The sequence below is a fragment of the Crassostrea angulata genome, chromosome 4 (genome assembly GCF_025612915.1).
Source record: "Crassostrea angulata isolate pt1a10 chromosome 4, ASM2561291v2, whole genome shotgun sequence".
Classification (NCBI taxonomy): Eukaryota; Metazoa; Mollusca; class Bivalvia; order Ostreida; family Ostreidae; genus Magallana; species Magallana angulata.
In genome coordinates this window covers 6310102-6324483 of record NC_069114.1, presented here as the reverse complement: position 1 = coordinate 6324483, position 14382 = coordinate 6310102, and the positions used below count along the sequence as shown (strand labels likewise).

General features: G+C 33.0%; 2 pseudogenes; one reads left to right on the top strand and one right to left on the bottom strand.

Annotated features, from left to right (window-relative positions):
• Positions 1–226: 226 nt before the first annotated feature.
• On the bottom strand, positions 227–7127 carry LOC128179651 (uncharacterized; annotated as a pseudogene).
• Positions 7128–10225: 3098 nt separating this feature from the next.
• Positions 10226–12221, top strand: LOC128180585 (uncharacterized; annotated as a pseudogene).
• Positions 12222–14382: the final 2161 nt, after the last annotated feature.

Sequence of the window (14382 nt, the reverse complement as noted above, 5' to 3'; positions counted from 1 at the left end):
GGAGAGAGAGAGAGAGAGAGAAAGAGAGAGAGAGAGAGAGAGAGAGAGAGAGAGAGAGATTATGAATAACTGAATTTTGATTTTGAGAAATCTAAAATTTAAATTAAGCTTAATAATTACATTACGAGGATTGTATGTAAACCTTTAACAAGTTGATTTCATCTTGCACAAATACAAAGAATTTTTTTACTATTTTACTTGCATCAATTGAAGGAAAAGTGTGTGCATTAAAGATTCTTACAATATTGATACAGAATTACAATGTCAGATTATATAACAATATAACGACTTATACCACTTTTTATTTTGAAAGACCTTACAATATCTAGCTCAGCTTTGTTAACAGTTGATTTGATGATTACAATAATTCAGTAAAATGCGTATAAAATAATATTCATTTTGTAAATATAAAACTGAAAAAATATTCTGGAAGTAGTATCCTTCACTAGAGCAGTAGAAACATCAATGTTGTATAAAAAGATACGCCATTGTTGTACTCTTTATGTTCAAATCTACCACATACTGAGACAGAGATGGGATAAAAATATACAGAAGTCATTTACACAGATTCGATGATTTCGCAAGATACGATAAAAAACAATAATTTTAAAATATGTGGCCAAAGACACACATAATACTAAAACAGTCATTTTGTTGTGTCTGAAATGGTTCAGTGTTTAGAGCACCATACGTAAGCTTACCTTATATAACTAGGGTTTTTATATTTTTATGATTCGATACCACCAACATTTAAGGCAATATTTTTATTTTTATCGTTTGTTAAACATATTAAAAACTGAATTTATTTATGTATTGTACATGCAAAAAATGAATTAGTTCCACCTTCATTATATGTTCAAAAGTAAGCAAAAGAAAAAAAAAATCCTTATCAGCCTGTTTTACCAAAAATATACTTGCAAAAAAACCCACATTAAACCATGCAGCTAATTTCTTACTAGTTGATACAAAGCGAGTGTTAATCTATATATCGTAGCTCTTTGTATTTTATGGAATGGTTCCTGTCTCAGTGACATTTGATAAGACTGTAACGCCCCGTGTAGATCCCCCACAACGTGCTGACAGATCCCCAGTATCTGCCACGAGATGTCCCTGGTATCTGAATCTACATAACTCCCGTCATCATAGAACAGCAGTGACTGTAGGTCTGTCAGTGACTGTAGACACTGGGACCGGTTACCTAGTCTGTAGTTACATAACACACTTAACATGTGAACCAATACAAATGGAGGAATCAACAAGAAATCCATACCTTTTCCTTGACATGTACACTGTCCTAAAAAAAACTTTTTTTCATTCTTTCTCCTATAGGTAAATTACCGAAATATTTGACGTATCGGTGTTTATCAACAATTTCATTGTAGATGGCAAATGGATCAGATAATCTATTTTTGCAAATTTTAGCAATTCTAAGAGCTTTGCTGTAACGACCTGTACTGTAATAATAGACTCCAAGATAAAGCAATTGAGGCAGTGGGCCGATTTTGGCGGAGAGATTAAGCATGTTAATTATCTTTCGGTCTAGAATGTACAAAATTTTGTTTGTTTTGCATGAAACGTGATTCACCAGAAAAAAGGCCGTCTGAACTAGTACTTTAGCTAAAGAGTACTGCAATCTAACTTTTTGAAACTGAGTAAGTGGCAACTCTGATAATTTGAATATTGATTTCAACAAAACAAAGCTTTTTTCTATAGAATCAATGATATAATGCATTTGAAAAAATTCTTTTCTGATGCACTCATCTACTTGCACTAATGATATTACATGTCCCATTGATAACGGTATTAAATACAAAGGATTACTTAGTACCGGTGCTATACTGGAACCGAGGGTTGGACTAAGCAGCAGGCAGGCCAAACCTTTCTCATAATAGTCATAAAGCTGGGACAGCAGCGCTTCGCGAGGTAAGCACTGACAACTTTGTTTTGGAACATGTTGTTCTGTGGTATAAAGAAGTTTGGACAATTAGAATCCAGAACACACTTACACAAGCGCTTAAAACACATCCAGAAGCAAGACAGTAAATTAGATGGACACCAAAATATACTGCCTGGATTATTGTGAATTTCCCAGAAGATAATGGTTTTCAGATAATATGAACAAATTAAGGATTCCTGGTTTTCGGAAGATATCACTTCTTTTAAAAAGATTTTTAAAGCTCCATAGCACAGGAATTGGGTGTGGTTCATAGAATAAACAATTTTTAGTTCAGCAACAGAAAACGAAAGTCTCCACTCATATTCACTCTCATCTGATTCTATTTTACTCCCAATCGACATCACATGGCATCCGTTAGATACTATTTCAACAAGGACACTTGAGGTTGGCCATCCCTTTTGTTGGCATCTGTCATTCCAGGAGGATGATGCCGGTGGCCAATAGTGACAAGCTACGCACCAAGCTCTGTCAAATTCCATGTGTCCAATGTGGTAGCTAGAGCAGGGTCCGTGAGCTCGCAGCCTTTCTGTACGATTATGTGTACTTTTTAAAAACTGATGATAATATTTTCTTGCCTCTTCACTTGATAACTTTTGACCGTGTATGACTACTAAAGGCAACCGTTCACGAGTCTTTCACTATGCAAGAGCTTTGTTAATCTAACGAATCCTGGCGGAGTTTCAGAATGTTCCATAAGTATTATATCTTTTCTTGAAAAATTACAAAACACAGCCTGCGATAATTTAAAAATCATGTGAGTTTTGGTATGCCAGATCATGGTATCCACATCTGATGACTTGAACCTGAAACCTTCTCTGTAACTACCACTTTTCATGTAAATGGTCCCACTACATATCTGTAAGGGTCTATTTATCCCCTCATCCACGTCGAATGACACTCTCCTGATGTTAACTTCTGTCGGTGTCCCTATACATTCATAACGGCATAGACCCACGTACAGGGCCTCCGAAACCCGAGCTAGAGGATCCATTTCGAAATCTATAAAAACACACGATCGATCTAATGTTATGAAATTAGTCCATTTAAAGGGGCATGGTCACGATTTTGGTCAAATTCTATTTTTCTGTTTTCATTATTAACGCTTTAGGAAAGCGTTTCTACTGATCAAATGGAATTTGAGGGTCAGTTGTAAAGTTATAAGCAAGATACAGGGCTCACAATTCTTTGTCATGTAAACAAGGCTCGTGCCCTGTTGTTGTTAACATAGGTTCAATATACCAGTAAAAAATCTTTTTCAAACTGATTTGTCTATCTTCTTATTCATTTTAAGCATAAATAAACAGTTCCTTACGTTTCACACATTCATTAGGTCTAAAATTGGAATTTTCACTTCAACATTCAAAATGTAAACAAAAGCTGTGTTTACTTAGCAAAGAATTGCAAGCTCTGTATCTTGCTTATAACTCAACGAATGAAACTCAAATTTTGGTTGCCTTTTAAAAATGCCTTACTGAAGCATTAAAATCGGAAAAATAATTTTTGACTAAAATCGTGACCATGCCCCTTTAAAGACTATATAAAGCTTCAAGTACTTGTAACTACCAAAGCAAAGAAAGTGGGCGCTTAAGATGTATAGATTAGGCAGGAATCTGGGCGCACAGGAAGAGTGAAAATTCCATCAGTTAATTTTGCACATTCTTCGTTTAATAATCGTTAATTGGTTTCTTGTAGCATTTTGAGGTTATCGACAATAAAATCCCAATTGATTCGTGTCGATGATTCCTGCAAACGTAATTGCAATATTGTGCGCCCTTTTGATATGGTTTGTTAGCTTTACTGTCAATTTATAGACTTATCACGGATATTTTCAACTCAAAAGTATGTATTTTCATCAATTATTATACTTTGAAGTTTGTGATATTTATCTATTTGCGGATCTAGTTCGTGATATGCCCAGCTAATAAACATTTGACACGATTATATATGTTACATTAAAAGTTTAAAATTGAAGATTTCTAAACTTATCTATAACAAATAGATAAGTATATAAATCTTCAATTTTAAACTTTTAATGTAACATATATGTTAACGATCTCATTTTTAATGTGAATCGATCGTGCTGCATTCTAGGGGATGATCTATTGTTTTAAAAAAAATAATGATAAGATTCCAAGATATTTTATATGCTATACCTTTAACTCATCAAATCGATAGTAAAAATTGATAACTGATTTCAATTGTATAATGCAATTCGGAAGCAGTAATGATTCAACATTACATATACATGATTTTGATTTTAGAGTAATGCAATCAGTGGCGTAGCTAGAGCTGGAATGAAGTATAGGCACCAAATACGGCGAGGGGTCTGGGGGCCGCTCAAGGCCCCCAGTGGGTCCAGGGCAGAGCCCTGGTAGGGGGTTCAGGGGGGCGAAGCCCCCCGACGGAAAATGGATTTCATGATTTATAGATAACACAGGAACAAAAATTTAGGCACTTTTCGCACATAAAATTTTGAGTTTTTAAAAAGATTTTTTCGTGGTAAAATGGCAAAAAACATTTTTTAATACAACCCAACACTGTTTTCACCAGCAGTCTTTTTTTAAGCGTTATCAAAGTGAATGGCGTGAGGAAGGTGGGTAAATAAGATAGGGCAAATGCCCATTCGGTTTCATCGTAAAATACAATCTTGAATTTATTTTATCAATTACATCAATTCAAATTTATTATAATACAAAAGCAAAAGCACAATTTCTAAATAAATTCAGTTTTATTATGTTTAACAAACGATAGAATAAATATATATATTACCTTAAATTTTGGTGGAATCGAACCCACAACATAATTTTAAACCTTACTTATGTAAGGTTAGCTAATGTCTGGTGCTCTAACATCTGAGCCATTTCACACACAACAAAATTAGGTTGTTTAAATATTATGAGTGCCTTGAATTTTGGCCACGAATTTACGGACGAATTATTTTTTCAAAACGTTCAATTGTTGGGATACAAAATGAAATTTTTATTGTATGGTGGGTCATCTCTCCACGTTTTTGTTAATTGAAATCAGTTTGTTTTCCATAAACCTTATTTAGACTATGAGAAAAATATGGAGCAGATACTCACTATAAAAAAGAAAAGACCTTGAAGTTGTAAAAAAAAATGACACTATTGGAAGTTTTGATATACGCATACCCCTGTTTGAGTCAACATATTCCAAATATTGAACATATTTTAAAAAGGTTAAAAATTGAGGATATGTAAATATTTATTGTTTTGAATATATTTTTTAAAAATATCCGATTTATTGATATTTAAATTTTTCAGTATCTTTTCCGTCCGTGCATAGGTTTTACACGCCTTATCCACCCATCTTCTTACACTAAAGCTATTATCTGTCTCTATAGTTTAGTTTACTATTTTAAAAGGGAAAACATTAAGACTTTGTAATTAAATGTCATGATTCAAAAACAGTTGTAATGGTTATCTTAAATTTTGATAGTAATAAGAAACAGAAATACTGCTTTGTTGTTTTTTTTAAGTCGTACATGATGTTACGTTTCATATTTATTAGCGCAAATTTGGCAATGATAGTTGAGATCGCAATGTGCCTCGATCTATGAATATGATTTTTAACATTTCATCCAGTGTTCTTACTTTTGGTTTATTGCCCGACATGTTTTTCACTGATTGACTGCGCAATAATTAACATCATCGACGTCACATATATTTGTGACCTCAAACAATCAGAGTTTTGAAATAGGGAAAAGAAAGATATTTGCTGTGTGCTTTTTTTTTTAAATTTTTTTTTTAAATTAAATGTGATATTTTAACATTTTTAATTTTTGGTCTTAAAATGATGTGTAGGCACGTGCCTTAAGTGCCTAACGGCAGCTACGCCACTGGCAATAAAACAAGGACTGGCATAGCCCCCTAACTCCGTCACTTTCGGGAAACTCCTCGCCGTTTGAAATCAAGTGCGATTATGACGTCATTTTTTGCATGTGAAAAATCTTCAATCAAATGTCAACAATTTACAACGGTTAGATTTAAGAATGTGTTCAAACTTAACAAAATTACATCTTGTTCATTTTCTGCAACAATAATTGCGTGAAATCAGCTAACACTTTTTCACGGGTGCACTAAAATAACGATATTTCTGACATGCGGGCCCATTTGATTATTTACGGTGGTCAGTCATTTTAAGGGAGGTCAAGATGAAACATTTCACATGTAATTTATTTTTATTGAGGTTATCTATACATTTTTTTCAGTCCGCAATAGCGTTCATGCACTACACTTGAAGATAACGTCAAATCGCTCATGCCGTAATATTTGCCTAATACATGGTTACAGATATATCCGGTATGTCGGTATTTAGAATATGCTACATTTATTAAAAATGTAATAAATAATATAATCATTAATATATTCATTATTGATATGATATATCTGAAATATGTAAGGACAGAAAACGGCACCCATACATTCTGAAAAGGTCTTTGTGATTGTTGTTACAACGACCCATTTTATTGTGGCGATCATTTCACTTTGATGATATTAAATTCAATTTAAATTGTATTCACAGATTTTACTTATTAAAACTTGGCCTAGATACAAGTTGAGTTTAAACTAAATTGTTAATGTGTCTTCAATCCCTGGTGTACCATAGATCATGTGGGTGACGGAGTTAGGTTCATAAGTTATCATGGCACGTTTGATAAACGTCGTATTCAGAAGGCTTGTTTGAATAATAATAAAAATATTTTTGTTAATAATTTTATAAATTATAACGCTTCAGGTTAGTGGCTGCAAATGTTAAAACCGCAAAAAATAATTTACAGAGAAACGCGGAATGTTTTCTGCTTATGGTGACGGAGTTTGGGTGCTCGGGTATACATCTAATTCTATGATATGACTATATTATACAATATTTATCTATGCATATACATTGGCATATATTAGTTCATTTTCTGCAACAGTGCCTTAACACAGTACAATAGATACGATTAAGAATAAGAACTTACCTATATATAAGTTTGAATCCTCAAAATTGGGTCCTTTTTGCTCTAGAACTATGAAATTTGATTGAAACTTGTCAGATTATACACAACAAGTAACGTAAGCTACTTTCACTTTTGCTTTGATAAATTCAAGGAAAAGCAAATCAGATAATAAAACGTACGCTCAACTAGGCCCCCAGGTCACCTGCTCATTCACAATACCACATCTGTGCACTCTGCTACAAAATGTTAGTGCATTACAATCGCAAAGTGAAAGTAGAATAACTCGTACAACTAGTTAGCCTTTAGAAATGTTATACAAAACAGATCATTCATGAGAGTAACGACAACTCTTGATCGGAGATTGAGGTGATCGTACCACCAGTCGTAGATAAAGATCTACGGGGGATTATATAAGAGTACTGTTCTGAAATTTTTGAAACATTATTGAGTCAATTTTAATTGATTTTTAAAACATTGGCATACATAATGACATTAAACACATCCAAATAAATGATTTACTTTGGTAATATAATTTTTTTTTCTTAAATAGTACATAATTAAACAGATCCACCGATGTGACGACAAAATCTGACCCCATAGAATTTTGACCGGGAAAAATGTCCCACTTTGTTGTTGAATACTTTGAAGGCTTCGCAGAATCAATGTCCTCTGGTCATTTTCATCCGTGTGGATTGATGACTGTCCCTATGGAATAAGATCCTGTTTCATTTTGTGATCCAAATTTCTTTACGATGCAATATTTCTCAAAGGTACAAAATAAATGCAGTGGGAGATCACACAGATTAATTATAGCAAGTGTACCACCCTCATTACTTTTTAGCTCGCCCGAGTTAAAATTAATTCACAAATGCGTTGCTAACAGCGTTTGTTTTTCGTCTTTAACTTTTCAACACTCTACCCTATATTATATAAGAATGCATTGCCAATATTTAATTAATGAGTTTGTCTAAAATACGATGCTCCTGTGATATAAAGCCAGCATATAATTATGTAACCCTGTATTTGTAGAAGTTCATGTAATCACTGTATGACACTGATGTTTTTTTTATTTTAAATGCAATTCAAATTGACGTCAAAAGAAGCATATTATCGCAAAGTGAAAAAAAAACATTTTAACACATGTTCTTAATCCCAAGACTTTGTCGTTTTTCAGCAGCATTTAACTGATCCATTCAGTTTAGAATCTTATCTAATCAGGCAGTTCATAAACCCATCAGTTTAGAACCAACACAACCAGTCAGGAAGGACCCATCAGCTTAGGGCCAACTGAATCATGAACCTTCTTGACTATATTTGGTTCCAAACTGATTGGTTTATGAACCTGCCCGACTGGGTTTTTGTTATAGACTTAACGATTTTTTATCCTGCCTGAATGGGTAAGGTTAAGGTTCTAAACTGACTGATTCATGAACCTGCCTGACTGGATAAGATTCTGAAATGACGGATGGGATTCCCTGAACTACAAGGCAGTTGTTCACATACAAAAACGTCGTTCCTTCTTCCATCTCACAACCCTTTTGTGGGACAATAAAAATAAGTACAACGCACAGTGTCATCCCTTCCCCAACAAAGATTTTCTATTTGTGAAAAATCCTTATTTTCGCTAGCCTACGAACTACGGTATCCTAATAATTAAAGGTGGCTCTAATAATTGGAAAACATGCTATCAATGCTAATAATGCAGGGGAAATTTAAATTCCCTTGTCCCACATTGGACACCGCACCAATTAATCTTTTATTAGCAAAATTCAGTAAACATATACGCATAAAATCATTAAACAAGGGTAACTGACGAGGCTGTTCCAAGCTACTGTGTTTTATGCTGTCATCGTTTCAAGATAAAGTTATATCGGTATGACATTAACTCTCTCAGATTACAAGGTACAGAGCAGAATTTTTTCTTCATAACTGCATGTATGAGTTAATTTACAGACCCTCCTTTGAACGTGTATGTTATTTAGCGCCCTGATTTCTTTTATAATGTGAAATTTATAATAATAAATATACAAGGAGGTTCGCTGGATATGTTAAGAAAAAAACTGTAAATAATTACAATTGAAATTGTAAAGAACTTTCAAATATAGATAAGTTATTTAAATATACTCTTCGAGTTCCTTGGATATATCAGGCACGTTATAAAATTTACTGCAGTAATCACCTGATAATTTTGAGGCAATCTTCTTTAAATCGAACTCATGCTAGAAAATCATGTTTTTAAAGAAAACACGAATTTGGTAGCTTTTTTTTTCTTCCCAAAACTTGTATGACCCATAATCAAAACAAGCACCATTTTCTTGTTTAGTAATTAATTTTCCTATAATTCCGTTTTGAAAAAAAATTATACTAAATTTTTTCGACAATTTTCTAAGACTAATAAATTCGCTAATACAAGGAAGTAACATAATACTGATATCGAATTTAATCGACAAAATCAACTGAATTTTAATCACATTAACAATTGATTTAATGTCCTTTACATTTGATTTTTACAATTCAATATTCATAAATGTTTAATCATTAAGTGTTAATGTTGTTAAAAATTAACTGTATAATAATATTGAATTTTGATTTATAAAAAAAAAACGTAAAGGGCTAAAATTATCAAAAAGAACAAAAACAAAACAAAACTTGGACATCTAATAGATTATGGGTTGAAACTACATAAATTTTGATGATCAAATCCATACAAAATAGTAAAAATTCTAACAGTCATTTGTGTTGCACCCCATTTACCTTGAGTATTTTAACGATACATATGAATTTACAATGCGATTGATTTGGAGAAAATAAATCATAGATATCAACTTTATGAAGCTGAACCGTCTTTTGCAGTGTACATGTGTTTTGACAATATATTTGGATTAGCAAATCAAGTTGTGATAAAACACGCCGAGAAGTAATAATTTCTAGATTGTATGACTTAAAAATCAAGGGAAAGGAATGGGAAAAGTTTGACTGTTTCCATCATGTGAGTTTTTGAGTCTTATTATTATTAGCACATTCATCTTTTAACTATTAGTTCCTAAACGAGTTCTATTTGATATTATGATAAAAATATCCTTTGCCTTGCTTCACATACTATTGGTGTGAAAAACGTATTATTTAAATCAAAAGAATATTTAATTAACAAAACTTATAAAAATAAGCAATTGATTACGATGTGTATGATTTGTTAGGAACTACTGGTTAAATTTAGCGACTTACACAACTTAAAGGATCTGATGCACAAAATAGATGTATATATCTAATAAACATAGATATGTTGTATATTTATAGATTACAAAATGGATCATTTGCCTCGGGTGTCTGAGGCCCTGTACGTGGGTCTTTGTCATTATATAGGGACACCGACATATCTAGAAGTAACTATCAGGCGGGAGGTGATAGATATAGATGGAAAAATAAGAACACCCAATTTTGCTTATTAAGGATTAATTTACATGAAAAGTGTAGTTACAAAGAAGGTTTAAGATTCAAATCTTCAGACTTAGATGCAATGATCTGGTATACTAAACATAAAGTGATTTGTGATACCGGTATATCACAATTTAAGTTCTCCTACCCGTTGAACATCGACTTCGTTCTGATTGACCACTCGGACACACCTTCAGAATTCGTGAAATTGAGGCTCTTATTTCCAAGAAGAGATTTGTTACCATTAGAGATCATACACCTTTGAGACATATCAAGCGAGAAATTTAGAAGAAAGTATTATCAGTTTTTAAGGAAAACACATACTCATGCAAAAACACTGCGATTTCATGGGCCCTGTTCCAGTTACAATATAGAACATAAAGAATTCGACAGAGGTAGGTGCGTAGCTTGTCAATATTGGCCACCGGCAGCTGGATTGACAGATGCCAACAAAAGGGATGGCCAGAGCGAAGTGTAATCGATGAAATAGTATCTAACGGATGCCATGTTATGCCGATTGGAAGTAAAAGAGAATCAGATGAGAGTGAACTTGAATGGAGACTCTCTTTTTCTCAAGCAGAACAAAAAATTGTTTATACAATGAACCACTCCCGATTTATGTGCTACGGTGTTTTGAAAATCTTTTTAAAAGAAGTTATATGCTCCGTAAACCAGGATTCTTTGATTTGCTCCTGCTATCTGAAAAACATTCTTTTCTGGGAGATTCAAAATAACCCGGACAGCTCATTTTGGTGTCCCCAAAATTCACTGCCTTGTTTTGGGGTATGCTTTAAACGTCTGTGTAGATGTGTTCTTGATTCAAATTGTCCAATTTTTTATTCCAGAAAACAATATGTGTAAAGACAAAATAGTAGGTTCCTCACGTGAAGCCTTGCTATCTTAGCTGAACGGCTAATAAAAAAAAGGCTTAGTGTGCCTTCAGCTAAGTATCACTCTAAGTTCCATCTTATCAAAACCTCTTAGTAGCCCATCCTTTGTAACTCATTTTATAAAAAGACATGGCATGACACTGGTAGATATAGATAAATTATCAGGCGTGAATTTTTTCAACGACCTCATTATCTCAATTCTGCTGGAGAATGTTTACTTTTCTTAAAGTCAGTCAACTGCCGTTTACAGCTACAACTCTCACAGTTCCAGACTTAAAGATTACAGCACAATACAGCTAAAATACTTGTTCAAACAGCCTTCATTTTGGCCAATCAAAGTTTGTTCAAATCTAATAAAGTGTATTATATTCTAGACCAAAATTTTTTTAATTTACTCACGTTTTCCGCGAATATAGGCCCTGTGTCTTACCTGTTATATATTGGTGTATATTACTACATCACCCGTCGTTACAGCAACGTTTTTCATATCACAGATCTTTCCCAGAAATATCTCTCAGATGCATACGTCATATACTCTTCTACAGTTAATAAAATTCAATACGACAGATTGATCGGTAAATTATCATTAGAAAAAAGAATGAAGTTTTTTTCAAAGAACAGATTTCATGTCAAGGACAAGTTCTTCATTTGCTGATTCCCTCGTTTGTGTTGGTTCACATGTTAAATGTTTTATGTAGTTTCAGAGTTGGAAACATGTTAAAGAGTCTTCAGTCCTTGAAAGATCTGCATACACTGCTGCACCATGATAAAGGCCTTTATGTGAAAGAATTTCAGAGAAACATTGCATGGCATATACTGGGTATATATATGTCAGCATGTTTTAGGGGAACTACACGGAGCATTGCTTTCTTATCAAATGTCTTTGAGACAGAAACCTTTCCACAGAATACAAATATATACGGAATCCAAAAAACGCCTTGTTCTTCAACAGTTGAATGATATAGTGTTAAGTTAAAAAAGAACAAAACCGACGTATTTTTATCGATGAAAGCTTTTCGTGGCGTTCAAGGGAGTAACTCGGTTTTCATCATTTGTAATTAGAGAGGTAAATGTGTATGTTCTGAAAATCAAAGGATGCTGCAAAGAGAATTCAAGCACTCTGATTTGTAGTTCATGATAAATTTAAAATGTAACAAGTTTGTTTGCTAATTGAACATCTCTGTAACTTAAACCCATACCACAATCAGTTTCGCGGAGACTTAAACCAGGTATATTCGATCGTACTATTACTTGGATATATTGATTGATGATATATTGTATGCAAATTATACAAATGTTACATAGGTATAATCTATTGCCATATGTGTATTTACAGGTACATTGCATTTTAATACCACATAGAACTATATAAATGACCCCTTACTGTGACAAATTGTGATAGTCTCTATGTTCAACGCTACCCTCTGTATGTTTATGTGTGTTGTATATGCAGTACTTACAGTTTGATGGACACTTCGGAAAAGTAATGAGCAACACTGAATGCACACACTTATGGTCGTTTCATTCAAATTAATACGTCTAGAGCGTATATTAAATGTCCATATCCATTAAAATTGCATATAAATACGTATATTTGTACTGAAGTAAATATCTTAGCAACCTTTGTTTTTATTTAAGGAGGCCGACACCAGTCTTCATTGTTCTTTGCGCATTCTAGTAAAATACAGTATGCTATTTATAACCCGATGTTTACTAAATAATCGTTGCTTATTACTTATATTTGCATTTTCTCCCTTACAGATCTATTGTATTAGACCTTGACATTTATATATTGCATAAAAAATAAAAGTTCAGACTCAAATGTATTTTTTGTAATGTTTTTTAATTCACATACATTGTCAAGATTATTTTTATTTACGAATAAACGATATGTTATAAAAGTTATTTCTTTAAAGTTGAAGTTTTTCCCACGTTATAGCTTCCATCAATTTTTGATGATTTTTAATAAAAGTACACATACCTGTGGAAAAAGTACAGTTGAAATCGACGAAATGGAAAATATCCAAGATATCTTCTATGACAAATTATCAGAAAGTCCTTCGGGCTTTATTGGATTTGATCACGCACGACCAAAACTTTCACCTCATAATACTCAATGAATGGATCGTATTACATAATTAGCAAAATACAGTAACCATATTCGCATAAAATCGTTAAACAAAGGTAAATGTAGGAAGGTGTTCCAACCTACAATGTTCCATTGTTGTCGTCGTTCGAAGTCAATGATTCAGTTGTATCGTAAATGGCATATACTTTATAATTACAAGATACAGAGTCTAGCCGGATTTTGATATTCCAAACTGCATGTATGAATCCCTGACCCAGGGGTCATGAATAACAGAATTTGTGTACAGGGTTTCAGGTAGGTTGTTTAATTGCCTTCATAACCATGCATCTATTTTTTTCTCAAATATATTTGGTTTTGAAGATTTTTAAAGATTCAATACGGTTTCCCTACATGACCATATTGGCCCAAACATAAGGTCCGAATCCCGTGACCATTAATTTCACAATATTGGTGGAAGGCTCATAAATATCATAATCATATATTTAGTTTTTACCATCATGTGTTGGAAAAAGACTTTAAAATTTTTGAATGTTTATTGCTTATATGGCCCCAAAATGGAATAGTCATAAAAGACTATATATGATATGGGCCTAAAATGGCCCCATAAAATAAACATCATCATTTTACTATAATTCTTTGTTTTCTTAGTACAGATATGTATGTGATATGTTTACATAATATTCATTTTGGTTCAAGTGCCCACAACTTAAAAATATGACATCGTAAAGACCTTTTCCCGCCATTTTTGCATTTTTAGCATAAAACTGCTTGTTTTCAAACAGTTTTTCCTTCCGAAAACATAGAGCGCATGCTTGAACACACAAAATATTTTAATCAGAGATGTATCTAGCCAAGACTAATAAGTGACAAAAAAAATGTCCTTGTTCAAGCATGCGCTCTATATTTCCCATTCGTAAACAGATAAAAAAAATGTCAATTTTTGGCTGATTTTGATTGAACTATAGAAATAGTGTCACTTCTGACGTCATATACTGCCAGTATGTGAAACAAAAATCAAATAAATAGATGAAAAATATATTTTTTATCA